Source organism: Notamacropus eugenii, chromosome 3 (genome assembly GCF_028372415.1).
Source record: "Notamacropus eugenii isolate mMacEug1 chromosome 3, mMacEug1.pri_v2, whole genome shotgun sequence".
Classification (NCBI taxonomy): domain Eukaryota; kingdom Metazoa; phylum Chordata; class Mammalia; order Diprotodontia; family Macropodidae; genus Notamacropus; species Notamacropus eugenii.
This window is the reverse complement of record NC_092874.1, coordinates 473,408,700-473,424,285: the sequence shown is the minus strand read 5'-3', so window position 1 is coordinate 473,424,285 and position 15,586 is coordinate 473,408,700. Positions and strand designations below refer to the sequence as shown.

The following is a 15,586-nucleotide window of genomic DNA, read 5'->3' as shown; positions in this document are numbered from 1 at the left end:
AAAAGAGAGGGAGGAAGGAAAAGAGAGAGGGAAGGAGGGAAAGAAAGTTCTTATTTTTTTCTTAATGCATAAGCAAAGCACAGTTTCAACCCTGTCACTTGACCATGCTGTTCTTCCTTAGCTCCCTCTTGCCTCTAGAATAAAACAAGCACTTGTCAATCCCCCCATTCCTACTCTAAGCTATCTCTCCAGAATAATAAATCACTCCTCCCTATGTACACATTGAAGCCAAACTGTGACCCATGCTTGCAGTCCCCTTCAGCAGTGGATGGTATAAATGGATAGAGCAAAGGGTCTTCAGGCAGGAAGACCTGAGTTATAATCTCACCTCAGACATTTACTAGCTCTTATAACCTTGAGGACTCACCCTCTGTTTCCTTCAGTTTCCCCATCAGTAAAACGGAGATAATAATCACCCTCACTTCAAGAGCCTGTCGTGAGGGTTGAATGAGATAATGCCTATAAGGCAATTTGCAAATTTTCAAGTGAAATAGTATTGTTATATTAGGGAGACTGAGTTGTTTCAGTTGTGTCTGACCCTTCATGGCCCATTTTGGGGTTTTCTTGGCAAAGATACTAGATTGGTTCGCCATTTCCTTCTCCAGCTCTTTTTACAGATGAGGAAACTGAGACAAACAGGGATAAATGACTTGCCTAGGGTCACACAGCTAGGAAGTGTCTGAGGCTAGATTTGAACTCAAGAAGATGAGTTTTCCTGATTCCAGGCTGAGTGCTCTATCTGCTGCACCACCTAGTTTCGAGGAGAGATAGGACAAATATCTCCCTAGAAGGGAGATAGTAACTATTATAGGCTGGTTATAGTGGGGAGAAAGCACAGGAATGGGGGTTTAAGCAGAGAGCACTAGGAAAAGTGACACTACCCCCTTTGCACCCTTGGAGGGGGTGTGGCTAGCCATTTCCCTGGAGTGTCAGCTTCTCAGTGGAAGTGGGAGCTGGGATAAGAACTCCACAGGATGTGTTTCAATCCTGCTTCAGATAGTGACTTAACAGAGGAAGGGTAAAGGGAGAGTAAAGAGGCCAGGGTAGGGGTGGGGACCCGACCATCCAGAGGCCCTCGGCACAGGCCAGACTTGAGGGATCCTGAAACAAACAGGTGATGTGAAGGTCGGGTCTTTTGATACCAATGCCACCTGGTGGCAGAAGAGTAGCAAGGCAGGAACCACTTTTGAAGGAGCCTGACAGATTCCCCCACTAGGTGGCAGCCCTGCCCAGGTTAAAGCCACAGCTTTTCCTGGCACTCAGTCTCCTCCTTCGAATTCCTGCTGGTGTATGCCCAGGCTGAATTGCACTTGTTCTAAGTGAGGGTAGAGCCAGAAGACCTGCAATCGGTCAGTTAGTCAATAAGCATTTTTTAAGCACCTTGTCTAAAGCACATCCTTATTAAAGGTGCCAGGCCCCGTGCTAGGTGCTGAGAATACGACAAACTCTGCCCTCAGGGAGCCTACCATCTAATGAGGAAGGCAGCAGATATATACAAATGAGCTATATACAGGATCCATGGAAAATAATGAACAGAGGGAAGGCGCCAGAAATAAGAGGCATCCTGAAGAAAATGGGACTCCAATTGGACCTTTAAAGGAAGCCAGGGAAGTCAGTAGTAAGAGAAGAGGGAGAGCATTCCATGGGAGACATGGGGGAATGTCTGCTGCTGAAAGATGGAAGGTCTTGTTCATAGAAAAGCAAGGAACCTGGTGTCCCTGGATCAGAGAGTACACACTGAGGATTAGGTATAAGAAGCCTGAACAGGTAGAAGGGGGCTAGGTTAATGAAGGACTTTGAAGGCCAAATAGAGCATTTTGGATTTGATCCTGGAAGCAACAGGTAGTCATTGGAGTTTGTTGAGTAAGGGAATGGATGAATTGGAGTGGGGAGAGCCTGGAGTGAGGCCTACCCATCAGCAGCTATTGCAATACTTCAGGCATGAGGAGATGGGGGCCTGCACCAGGGTGAGAGCAGTGTCAGAGGAGAGAAGGGGATGTGTTTGAGATATGTTACAGTGGTGAAATTGAAATTCACAAACCTTGGCACCATATTGGATGTGGGGGGGTGAGAGAATGAGGATGACCTCAAGGTTATGAGCTACTAGGAGGAGGGTAGTGCCCTGTACAATAATCAATAAGGTAGGAGGAGGAGAAGGGTTTAGGGCAGGTGAACTTGAGGCCACATATGGTCCTTTAGGTCCTCAAGTGTGGCCCTTTGACTGAGTCCAAGTTGTACAGAACAAATCCTTTTATGAAGGGGATTTGTTCTGAGAAGTTTAAATTCAGTCAAAAGATCACCTAGAGGTCACAGGTTCTCCACCCACAGTTTAGGGGAAACAATAGTGAGTTCAATTCTGGGCAAGCTGAGTTTAAGATATCCACTGGACATCCAGTTTGAGGTAGACAGCTGGGAATAGAGGCTGGGCGGTCAGCAGAGAGTTTGGGGCTGAATAAGTAAATTTGAGAATCATCGGCATATTGATTCCATGGGAGCTGATAAGACCACGAAGTAAAATATATAGAGAAGAGGCATCTGCAGGACCCTGCAGGACCCCCTAAAACGCACTCCCTATAAGACCTTGTATGGCACATCTGGGGGATGCAGCCGGGGAGGGCTTACTTACTCAAAGTCGTTCTTAAAACAATATTGCTGTTATTGTACGCAGTATTCTCTTGGTTTTGCTCTTTTCACTCTTCACTATGTTGCGCAAATCTTGTCATGTTTTTCTAAAATCATTGAATTCGTCATTTCTCATAGCACAGTAACATTCCATCACAATCGTAGCACAACTTGTTCACCCTTCCCCAATTGTTGGACATCCCTGAAATTTCCAGTAGTTTGTCATCACAAAGAGAGCTGCCATAAACATTTTAGAGCATCTGGTTTTGTTTTCTTTTTACCTAATGATCTTTGGAAACAGACTCAATAGTGGTATTGGGGGGTCAAAGGATATAGGTTGTTTAATAACTCATTGAGCATGGTATGAGGTCTCTATCTGATGAACTTCCTATAAGTATTTCCACCCTAATTTTAAGCTTTCCTTCTAATCTTGACTATACTTGTTTTATGTGTATAAAAACTCTTTATTTAATCAATAAAATTATCCATTTTGCACCTAATTTTGCTCTCTATCTCTTGTTAATTCACAAATTTTTTGTCCAAAGTATGATATGTTCTATGTTCTTCCAATTTTTTTATAAAATCTATCTTTATATCCATTTTGACCTCATCTTGGCAAATGACGTGAGGTGTTGGTCCATACCCAGCTTCTGCCATTTTGCTTTCCAATTTTCCCAACAATTTTTACCAAATGATGAATTCTGATTCCAAAATTTTAAGTCTTTACACTTGTCAAATACAAGGTTATTATGTTTGTTTTCTGCTGTCCCTCATAGGTCTTCTTTATTCCATTGATCTACTTTTCTATTTCTTAGCCAGTTTTGTTTTGATAATCACTGCCTTATAATACAGTTTAAGATCTAGTACTGCTAAACCTTCTTCCTTTACACTTTTTTCCCCATTGTTTCCCTTGATAGTCTTGACTTTTTGTTTTTCCAAATGACTTTTATTATTATTTTTTCCTAATTCATTAAAAAACAAGGTTGGTGCCCTCAACCTCAGGTTGGGTTAACTATAAATGAAACAGTGATTACCCTCAAATGGGCTTCTGTTCTCTTGGGGAAAAACATATACATTAAAAAAGATGCAAAATAAACCCAAGGCGAAAGGTTTGGGGGGAGGGCAAAGGAAGGGTATAGGCATCTGAGGAGTAGGTTAGGAAATGTTCCATGTTGTCTCCTTTTTTTCTTTTTTTAAAAATTTATTGATTTATTTTTGGTCTTCAACATTCATTTCCACAAGATTTAGAGTTCCAAATTTTCTCCCCATCTCTCCCCTCCCAACCAAGACATCGTGCATTCTGATTACTCCTTTCCCCAATGTGCCCTCCCTTCTATCATACCCCTCCCTTCCCTTATCCCCATCTTCTCTCTTTTCTTGTAGGGCAAGATATATTTCTATATCCCATTACCTGTATTTCTTATTTCTCAGGTGCATGCAAAAACAATTCTCAACATTCTTTCTTAAGTCTTTGAGTTCCAACTTTTCTCCCTTCCTCCCTCCCCACACATCACCACTGTGAAGGCAAGTAATTCAATATAGGCTATACATGTGTAGTTATTCAAAAGACCTCCATAATAGTCATGTTGTGAAAGACTAGCTATATTTCCCTCCATCCTATCTTGTCCCCCATTTATTCAGTTCTCTCTTTTGTCTTTGTCCCTCCATAAAAGTGTTTACTTCTAATTACTCACTCCTCCCATTTGCCCTCCCTTCCACTATTCCTCTCACACCCCACTTATCTTTCTTCCCTACTTTCCTGTAATGTAAGACAGATTTTCATACTAAATTGAGTGTGCCTGTTATTCCCTCCTTAAGCCAAATGTGATGAGAGTAAGCTTCACTTTTTTCCTCTCACCTCCCCCCTTTCCTCTTCCATTGATAAAGCTTTTTCTTGCCTCTTTTATGAGAGATAATTTGCCCCATTCCATTTCTCCCTTTCTCTTCCCAATATATTCCTCTCTCACCCCTTAATTTTATTTTTTTAGATATCATCCCTTCCTATACAACTCACCCTGTGCTCTCTGTCTATATGTATATAATCCCTCCAACTACCCACATACCGAGAAAAGTCTCGAGAGTTACATATATTATCTTTCCATGTAGGAATGTAAACAGTTCAACTTTAGTAAGTTGCTTATGAGTTCTCTTTTCTGTTTACCTTTTCATGTTTCTCTTGATTCTTGTGTTTGAAAGTCAAATTTTCTATTCAGCTCTGGTATTTTCATCAAGAATGCTTGAAAGTCCTCTATTTCATTGAAGGATCATTTTTCCCCTGAAGTATTATACTCAGTTTTTCTGGGTAGTAATTCTTGGTTTTAATCCTAGATCCTTTGACTTCTGAAATGTCATATTCCAAGCCCTTCAGTCCCTTAATGTAGAAGCTGCTAGATCTTGTGTTATCCTGATTGTATTTCCACAATACTCAAATTGTTTCTTTCTGGCTGCTTGCAATATTTTCTCCTTGTCCTGGGAACTCTGGAATCTGGCTACAATATTCCTAGGAGGTTTTTTTTTTTTTAAATCTCTTTTAGGAAGCGATTGGTGGATTCTTTCAATATTTATTTTACACTCTAGTTCTAGAATATCAGGGCAGTTTTCCTTGATAATTTCATGAAAGGTGATGTCTAGACTCTTTTTTTCATCATGGCTTTCAGGTAGTCCCATAATTTTTAAATTGTCTCTCCTGGATCTTTTTTCCAGGTCAGCTGTTTTTCCAATGACATATTTCACATTGTCTTCTATGTTTTCATTCTTTTGATTCTATTTTGTAATTTCTTAGTTTCTCATAAAGTCATTAGCTTCCACCTGCTCCATTCTAATTTTTAAAGAACTATTTTCTTCAGTGAGCTTTTGAACCTCCTTTTCCATTTGGCTAATTCTACTTTTTAAAGCATTTTTCTCCTCATTGACTTTTTTGGACCTCTTTTGCCATTTGGATTAGTCTATTTTTAAAGTTGTTATTTTCTTCAGCATTTTTTGGGTCTCCTTTAGCAAGCTGTTGACTCCCTTTTCATGATTTTCTTGTATTGCTCTCATTTCTCTCCCCAATTTTTCCTCTATCTCTCTTACTTGATTTTCAAAATCTTTTTGAACTCTTCCATGACTTGAGACCATTGAAAATTTATTTAGGAGGTTTTGGATGAAGAATGCTTGACTTTTATGTCTTCCTCTGATGGTATATTTTGTTCTTCCTCATCCAAAAGGATGGAGGAAAATACCTGTTCACCTAGAAAGTAGCCTTCTATAGTCTTATTTTTTTCCCTTTTTGGGGCTTTTTCCCAGCCAGTTACTTGACTTTTGAGTCCTTTGTCAAGTGGAGGATATATTCTAGGGTCCTGTAAATTCTCAGTTCCTCCAAGGTGGCACAATCAAGAGAGAGCAATTTACTCCTCTCCTGGCCCATACTCTGGTCTGGGAGCAACCATAAGCTTTTCTGCCCAGGATCCATGAGTAGGGTTCCCTCTCCACAACTGCCTCCAGCTCAATGCCAGTGCTCCTCCTCACTTCAGGGCTGACACTCAAGGCTGAGATTCAGATCAGCCACTTGAATTCCCCCTAGGATCTTTAGGTTGAAGGCTCCAAAAATAGAAATTGCAGCCACCTGGGGCCAGGTCTAGGGCAGGATCCTGCTCCTTTCTCACCCCGGTGAAAGAGCTTTCTCACTGACTTTTGAAGCTGTCTTTGGCATTTGTGGATTGGGGAATCTGGGAACAGCAGCAAATTCCACACCCTGAAGCATGCTCCAGTCCTGTCCCTGTCACACCATGCAGCCAAGGCTGGGCTGCACTCTGCTCTGGGCACAGTGTGATAGGCTTCTCCTGTCAGCCTTTTGGGTTGCTTTGGACTGGAAATCTCTTTCACTCTGTCATTTTGTGGCTTCTGCTGCTCTAGAATTTGTTCAGAGTCATTTTTACAGGTATTTTATAGGCTTTGAGGGGAGAGCTACAGCAAGTCTGTCCTTCCACTCTGCCATCTTGGCTCTGTCGTCCCCCCCCCCCCCCCCATGTTGTTTCTTAAGCAGAGTTTTGAAGGAAACCAGGGAGGCTAAGAGATGGATTGCATTCCAGGGATGAGGCACAGTAATTGTAAAGTACCATGGTAAGAGATGAAGGGTCATGTAGAAAGAATAAATAACACGAAGGCCAGTTTGGGTTAAACTGTAGAGTGACAGAAGGGGAATAAAGTGATAGGAAGATGAAAAGGTAGATTGGGGAAGACTTTAAAAGCTAAACATCATCCTTGATCTTAGAGGCAATAGAGAGTTACTGGGGTTTCTTGAGTAAGGGAGTGGTGTGGTAGGATTTGCACTTCAAGAAAACCACTTTTGGCAACTGGTTGAAGGATGGATGGAGAGTCTTAAGGCAGGGAGCAAATGATGAAAGTTATTGTAATAGCCTAGGTGATGAAGGTCTGAACTGGATGGTGGACATGGGAAAAAAGAGAAGGGGATGGATGCAAAAAATATCATGCAGGTAGACATGATAATTGTGTCCATCCCTCCTTCAGTTACCTTGAAAACTGATCCCTTGGCACCCTCATAATTGGGTCAGCAGTAGCACAGCCTTCTGCTCTCTCTCAGTTGGTCTAATCTAACTACTTTCCCATCTTCTTTTTCTCTGGGCCCCTTTCTATGTCTTCCTAAAGTTTGTATGATGTGAGAGTTCCTATGTAGGACCATTACTGTCCTTAATGGTGATAAGAGTTCAGCATACAAATCTTTGCAGGTCTTGCCTGCCTTTCATCAGCTGGCTCTCCTTCTTTCAGTTTAATCTTAAGATGAGTCTGGGATTACTTTGTTTAGTTGAATTTCTACCTGAACTTTCTTGAAACTGATTTTTATTTTCACTGATTCTTGATCATTTTATGAGGCAATAATCCTCATCTTATACTCACTCTTTTCCATAACATTTTGCAAGTGAATTTATATTTTCAATCCCTGGGCTGCCATATCTCTCTCCTTGGCAAGGAAGCCAACAGTGAGGGCTAAAGTGGTTTTTTAGCTCTATTGTTGTCCTTACTATGGCAATTAATTTACTTGAGTTAAATTTCTATATGAAATTATTAAGATTGTTATAGGTGCCTTTTATTCTACCTATTTCCCATTTTTAACATTGACAATTTATTTTTTTAAATTCAGTTTGAAGTTGTTTCAATTGGATATTGTAGCTTTTCTCATTTTTATTCCTCTAGTTTTCTATTAATTTTTATCTTCACTCTAACAAGTCAATGGCTTGGTCATATGGGCAGCAAATTCAAGAATTACTTTCATATCAGAAACATCAGAAAGAGGTGATATTTTTTGTCTGTTAAAAATACAATCATTTTCCTTTTTGTGATGTTGGTGGTGCATGCTAAGTTTAGTATCTTCCAATTCTTTACTCAGAGAAAATATTAATGATGTACAGGTATGAGGTTTCTGTATGGTCAACAAGTGTGTACCCTCTCTCTTTACTCACTTCTGAATAATAACAAGAATACTACAAAAATATGAAGTCATTGGAATGTTGATTTAGAACTGGAATGGACTTTGGAGGTCATCTAGTATAATGCCTTCATTTTGCAATTGAGGAAATGTTGAAGCCCACAGAGGAGAAGTGATTTGTCCATGGTTATATAGATGCCAGAGGCAGGATTTGAACCAGGTCCCATATTCCAAATCTATCACTGTCCAACTCTGCCTCTGTCTGAGTTGAGTTTAAAACAACAACAACACACCTGTAGTTTTAAAGGATTGAGGTGACATGGTTAGGCAACAGTTTTTGTGAAAAAAAGATCTGGAGTTCTTAGTGTACTGGGGATGTTGATGACCGTTATCAAATCATAGAGCTGAAAGAGATCTATGAGATTGGCTAGTCCCCTCCACTCTCTCCCACATTTTAATGGAGTGAGCATGGATACCTGGAGAGTCACTTGTTCATGCTTACACAGAGAATCCCTAGTAGAGCTAGGACCAAAGTGCAGTTCTCTTAAGTCTCCAGAGTCCAGGGCTTTGCCCTCTAGGCCACACTGCCTCAGTGGCCATTGGATCTAACAGAAACTTGGGAAAGAATGAGAAAGGAAACAGGAAGTGAGAGCTACAGTGGCTAAGGAGATGCTGGCATCATGGCAAAGGAAGACAAAAGAAGGAAGGAATGCCATCTCGAGTTTTCTCTCCCCTCCCAGCCAGACCCACCCCAGGCCCTGCAACTCCTGCCTCCTTTTCAGAGCACTCTCACTGTGCTTTTCATCTCTTCCTGTTCCCTGGAGGAATTCAAGAGATCAGCTTTCAAGGCTGCCAGCCTGGCCCCTGGGTGTGGTAATACCCGGTAATTTCCCCTTCCCTAAGGAACAAGTGAAATCATTCTGGTAAAAGTTTAATGCCTTGGAGTCAATTACACTTAAGCACTCTCCTCTCCTCTAAGCAGCAGCCGATTTTTATTGGGGCCATCATGACCGTGGTTGGCTTTCCCATTTCTTTATGCCCATAGCAGAAGAGATTTCTAGATCCTTTTCCTAGTCATCATTGTGCCTTGGAAAGAAACCTGGATTAGGCATCAAGAAACCTGGGGTGCTAGAGTCACTATTGGGCCACTGTGACCTTGGGAAAGTCACCCTTCTCTCGGCCTCAGGAGGCTCATCTGAAAAATAAAAGGTTTGCATTGATATAACTCTAAGGTTCCTTTTGTCAATGAGATTCTAAGATTTGGGTCAAAGATAGGAAACAATGAGTCCAATAAAATCACAGAATTTCCAAATTGGCCAACTAGTCCAACCCCAATCTGATCATAAATAATGCTCTCTATGATCCTTTGAGCTTCTGGATACTTAGAGGTCTCTGGTGATGGAGCACTCAGATTCCATACCTGCCGTGGTTTCATAGCTCATCCCACCAAGCAGAAGATGGCACATAGACACCTTTATCCACACTCCCTGGGTGGGAGGGAAGTAAGAATCCGAACATCAGTAAGTCCCTCTGGAAGTGGTGATCCATGTTGAACTTCAAGTGGGGAGTCTGAATACGACGTTTTCCAAGCAGAGCCAAGACACTAGAAACACAAGAGATAGGGGGCATTCAGGGATAATCAGGAGCAATAAGGTGGAGGGAGGAGGGGATGGATGAAAGCAAAGACTTTCTGTACATTGGATATTGTAACCTAATTTTATGTAAATGAAATGCAAAACACTATGTTTTATGTCTTAGTCAAGACTTTGGGCACATTTCCTGTATCAAATGCAAACTCCTCAACTTGGCATTCAGGGTCCTTTATCAACTACCACCTCCACATTTTGCAAGTGAACGCTCTATTAAAATCAAGCCACCTTGCTTGCCGCTCTCTCCATGCAACTTGCAAATTCCTTCTTTTGCTCGTGCCTTCCCCCTCCTGCTCCCATCACCTCCATGACTCAGTTTCCCAATGTTCTTCCTTTAAGAAGTTTTCTCTTTTTAATTCTACCATAAGCTGATGAATGCTTCTCTCCAAATATGTAATAAACATATATAGGCAGTCATTCAATATAGTCAATATTTACCCTAGACAATCACTGTGCTAAGCATTGAAGATACAAAGAAAGGCAAAAGGGAAAAAACTCACCCCCAAATAAAAAACAAACCTCCAATAAATCAAAACATGAAAGAACATGGTCTTTGTCCACAAGAAGGGTCATAATCTAATTGGAGGAGAGGGGAAACGTAAAGAATTATGTTCTCTCCAGATATATAGATTGGCACACCCCATCTAGGAACAATGGCACAGCTTCGTTGATCCTGCTTCATGGTTCCAGAATTGGAGGGAGAGGGGGAGGGAAAGGGAGAGAGAGAGGAATAGGAAGAGGGGGGAAGAAAGAGAGACAGAGACAGAGAGAGACAGAGAGACAGAGAGAGACAGAGAGAGAGAGAGAGGGCTGCAGAGGATGTTGGAGAGAGGAGGGATTAGTCAAAGCAACCAGGGCTTTCTAATGTAGATGAAATTTGGGAGTGGGGCATAATAGTTGTCTGCAAGTGTTTGAAGGGCTGTCATGGAAGGGGGCTAAATGTGTTTGTCTCAGATCCAGAGGGCAGAACTAGCATTGTAGATATTGAGGCATCTCAGAGACCATTTAGTCCAATGCCACCATTTTACAAATGACAGATGAGGGAACTGAATTTGGGGAATGGTGACAGGGCCTGCTCAAGGTGACAGACACTAAGTGACAGAGCCAGGATTCAAAACCATCTCTTCTGACACCAAGCTCACAGTTTCAATTCATCTGGCTGCAGCGGGGGAGGAAGGAAAGGGAGGGTATTGTAGAGGCAGAATTCTGTTTAATTTGAGATGAGGGGAAACTTCATAGCCACTAGAGAGATTTCTCAAGAGGAGGTTGGGGATTTGGGCTTACATAAAGATTGTTCTAGTATCAGTTTAATGTGGCCAGCAATTATTAAGCACCTCCTTATCCAAGTCACTGCACTGGGGATGCAGAGATAAAATGAAAACAATCTCTTCCCTTGTGTAGCTTCCCTTCTATTGGAAATACTTTCTAAGATCTTTCCACATTGGAAGACTTAGAGATTCTTGTTACTTGACTTTCCTATCTCTGTGGCGTGAGCCTAATTTCTCTGAGCCTTAGTTTCTTCACCTGTAAAATTGGGATACTAATACTCTCACAGACTTGCTGTGAGGTAAGGTGCTTTGTCAACTTTAGAGTGCTTTCTAAATGGGATTTATAATTAATTTTTTTGCCTGTTTCTAGAATGGTTCGGAGATTAGCAAACTTGGCCATACATAAAAGAACCCAGAACAGCGTGATGCTCGCGAGTGGCTCCCTGCTTTTCCTAAATCACGATTAATAAAATAAACAAAATCCCTATGGAGCCATACTAGGTAGTGTACAATGGCTAATAAGCAACATATTTTCTCACATATCGACCACATTCTGTGGACCAATTTTGCCTGTTCCAAATCAAGCATTTGCCCATTTGTAGGGACCCCCTGAAGACATACTTCACCTGGGACTTTCGTTTTTGAATATCATAAATTCACTAGAAAAATGGTCATTTTTTTCTCTCTTGTTTTAAACTGCAATGGTACAGCTCTGTCCCTCCCTCCCTCCCTCTCTCTCTCTCTCTAACTCGCTTGCTCTCTCCCCCCTCCATTTTTGCTATGTTTCTTTAATATTCATATCCACTTTTTCATAAAGGGATTCTGATGTATGTTTTCTCAGCTTTTGAGATAATTTGTGAAGTACTAATTGTTCTTCAAAAGTTTGATAGAATTATCCCGTGAATCCATCAGAAGCAAGACTTTTTTCTTTGGCAGTTCCTTTACAACTAGATCAATTTCATTTTCTGAAATTAAGTTATTTGAGATCTTTATCTGTTCTGATAGTTTCAGTATTTCATAACTTTAAAGATACTCCTTTATTTCTTTGATGTTTTTGTTTTTGTTGACATTAATGTGTATAATATCTTCTGATTATTCTCTTTATGTCTTTTGGTTTTGTTGTGATTTCACCTTGCTCATTCGCTATTGTATTTATTTGATTTTCTGCTCTTTCATTTTTAATTGGATTAGCTAAATTGGTTTACCAATTTTGTTAGCCTTTTCAGAGAACCAACTTTTTATTTTGTTTATTGTTTCTATAGTTTTTTCTTTCTGATTGATCTATTTGTCCTCAAATTTTTAAAATCTCCTCTTTTGTACTAATTTTTAGCATTTTGTTGGCTTTTTAATTTTTTAAATGAATGTTCTGTTCATTAGTCCTTTTTTCCAATTTACTTATTTTTAGTTTTCAACATTCACTTCCATGAGTTTTAAATTTTCTCCCTCTCCCTCCTCCTGCTCTCCCTAAGATGGCATGCAATCTAATATAGGCCCTACACACACATTCCTGTCAAACATATTTTCACATTAAGTGGAGAAACCATGAGAAAGAAAACACAAAATAAAACAAAAAAGAAAATAGTCTGCTTCTCTCTGCATTCCAACTCTATAGTTCTTTCTCTGGATGTAGAAAATATTTTCCATCATGAGTCCTTTAGAATTGTTTTAGATTCTTGCATTGCTGAGAAGGGCTAAGTCTATCAAAATTAATCATCATATACTGTGGCTGGTTCTGCTCACTTAACTCACCATCAGTTCATGTAAGTCCTTCCAGGCCTCTCTGAAGCCATCCTGTTCATCATTTCTTATAGCACAATAGTATTCCATTACATTCACATATTCAAGCATTCCCCAGTTGATGAGCATGCCCTCAATTTCCAGTTCTTGACCACTAAAAAAAGAGCTACTATAAATATTTTTATACATGTGGGTCTTTTCCACATTTTTATAGCCTCTTTGGGATGCAGCGCTAGAAGCAATATTGCTGGGTCAAAGGGTATGCACATTTTCATAGCCCTTTGGGCTTAGTTCCAAATTGCTCTTCAGAATGGTTGCATCAACTCATAGCTCCACCAACAATGGGTGTTGCAACTTTCTCACATCTTTTCCAACATTTATTATTTTCCTGTTTTGTCATGTTAGCCAACCTGATAGGTGTGATGCATCTTAGAGTTGCTTTGATTTGCATTTCTCTAATCAACAGTGATTTAGAGAATTTTTTCATATGAATATAGATAGGTTTAATTTCTTCCTCTGAAAACTGTCTGTTCATATCCTTTGACCATTTATCAATTGGGGAATGACTTGTATTCTTGTAAATTTGACTCAGTTCTCTATATATTTTAGAAATGAGACCTTTATCAGAAACACTAGTTGTAAAAATTCTTTTCCAGTTTTATGCTTCTCTCCTAATCTTAACTTGGTGCAAAAAAGTTTCAATTTAATGTAATCAAAATTATCCATTATGCATTTCATTATGTTCTCTATCTCATGTTTGGTCATAAATTCTTCTATTCTCTGTAACTCTGACAGATAAACTATTCCTTGCTCCGCTAATATGTTTATAGTATCAGCTTTTATTCTTAAATTGTGTACCCATTTGGACTTTATTTTGATATATGGTGTCAGATATTAGTCTATGTCCAGTTTCTGCCATACTATTTTCCAGTTATAGTAGTAGTTTTTGTCAAATAGTGAGTTGTTATCCCAGAAACTGGAGTCTTTGGGTTTATCAAACAGTAGACTGCTATAATCATTGACTACTGTGTCTTGTGTACCTAACCTATTCCACTGATCTACTCCTCTATTTCTTAGCCAACACCAAGTAGTTTTGATGATTGCTGCTTTTCAATATAATTTAAGATCTGGCATGGCTAGGCTGCCTTCCCTAGCATTTCTTTTCATTAATTCTCTTGGTATTCTGAAACTTTTGTTCTTCCAGATGAATTTTGGTATTATTTTTTCTAGCTCTATAAAATAATTTTTGGTAGTTTGATTGGTATGGCATCATCAGTCCTTTTACATTTTACTAATATATGTTTGTAGGAATATGATTTCCCCTGCAGCTTTAGCTATATTCCTGAAATTTTGGTAATGTTGGTCATGTTGTTTCCTCATTATCATTTTCTGTCACATTATTATTGTTTTAAACAATTATTAATTGTTTTCACGATCTGTTCTTTGACCTATTTATTTAGGATTTCAGCGTTAAATATCTATTGAGGTCTGTGCCTTTTGTTTGTGGCCTCTGAACCAATGAGTATTTTTATTGTATTACGGTTTCTAAATGATGAGAGGAGAAAAAAATCAGCATAACTGATTGATGCATTGAAAACGTCTGCCAACATGTGTAATGTGTAACACCTGTGGACATCTCATCTCTGTGAAAGGATGGGTTGAAGGTTTCTCCTCCTATCACTTTATTTGAGTTCTTCTGGATCTTGATCATGTTGCCACATTTACTTTTGATTTTTCATGTGTCATTCTTTCCACTTCATTGTTGCAGTTGCTGTGTGTGTTGTTTTCTTGGTTCTGGTTGCTTCACTCTATATGAGTCCATGTAGATCTTTTCATGCTTTTCTGTATTCATTCTCTGCACTCATTTCTTATACATAGTTCATACAATTATTTGGTCATTTTCCAGTCAATGGCCATCTACTTTGGTCCCAATTCTTAGCTATTACAAAAAAAATGATGCCATAAATGTTTTGGAATTTACAGGGACTTGCTTCTCATTGATGTCTTCCTTAGGGTAGACATCCAATATGTAGTTTCTGGTATGAACATTTTAGTCACTTTCTTTGCATAATTCTAAATTGTTTTCCAAAAGTGTGGTGCCATTTCATAGCCCCACTAATAATTTATTAGTATGCTTATCCTTCCAGAATCCTTCCAATATTGACTGTTGCCATTTGGGGGGTTACTTTTTATCAGAGTGTGAAGTAAAACTTCAGGGTTGTTTTGATTTACATTTCTCTTATTAGTGATTTGGAGTATTTTTTCCCATTCTTTGCAGTTCTTTTGAGAACCATTTGTTCACATCCTTTAACTATTTGCTGATTGATTATTAGCCATATACATTTACTAATTACTTATATATTTTGCATACCAAACTCATCAGAGAAATATCATACAAAGATTTTTTCTGCATTCAAATTAATAATTGGTAATTTAATAACCAAAGACAAAACCCATGGAGAGGCTGAAATTCTTAAGACATTTTTGGAAAAGGAGTAACTTTTAACAAGTAAAAATCAGCCCTGATTGGTGGCTGTTTTAATAAGGATGGTGGCTTGATGTCTAGCTCCTCCTGATGAGAATGTGGCTTGATCATGACATTGCATCTCCAGTAATCTGGACAGAGGAATCCCTCTCCACCCAGACTTCTCTGGTTGGTTTTCTCTTTCATAAACTGAATCACCCTAAACTCCAATGGAGGAGTGCAAGGACCTGGGTTTATTTCCACCTAGATTAGATTAGATTTGTTTATATAATCATATATATATGTATATATATACATATATATAATGTATACATATATACACACACACATATATAGTACTATTATTTCTAATATAATATAGCATTAAAGTATATTAAATCTAATATGCAATTAGATTACA

General features: G+C 39.3%; 1 long non-coding RNA gene across 3 annotated transcripts in view; it reads right to left on the bottom strand.

Moving 5' to 3' along the window:
- The window catches only part of LOC140497704 (uncharacterized), a 29,494-nt gene that overhangs the window by 1,658 nt on the left and 12,250 nt on the right, over nucleotides 1–15,586 (bottom strand). For 2 of the 3 annotated variants that reach the window (XR_011964824.1, XR_011964826.1), the window contains one exon: nucleotides 9,468–9,650. This is a non-coding gene — a long non-coding RNA (uncharacterized lncRNA). Of the gene's footprint in view, nucleotides 1–8,884; nucleotides 9,243–9,467; nucleotides 9,651–15,586 lie in introns of those variants that run through there. The other variant, XR_011964825.1, reaches the window with a different exon arrangement.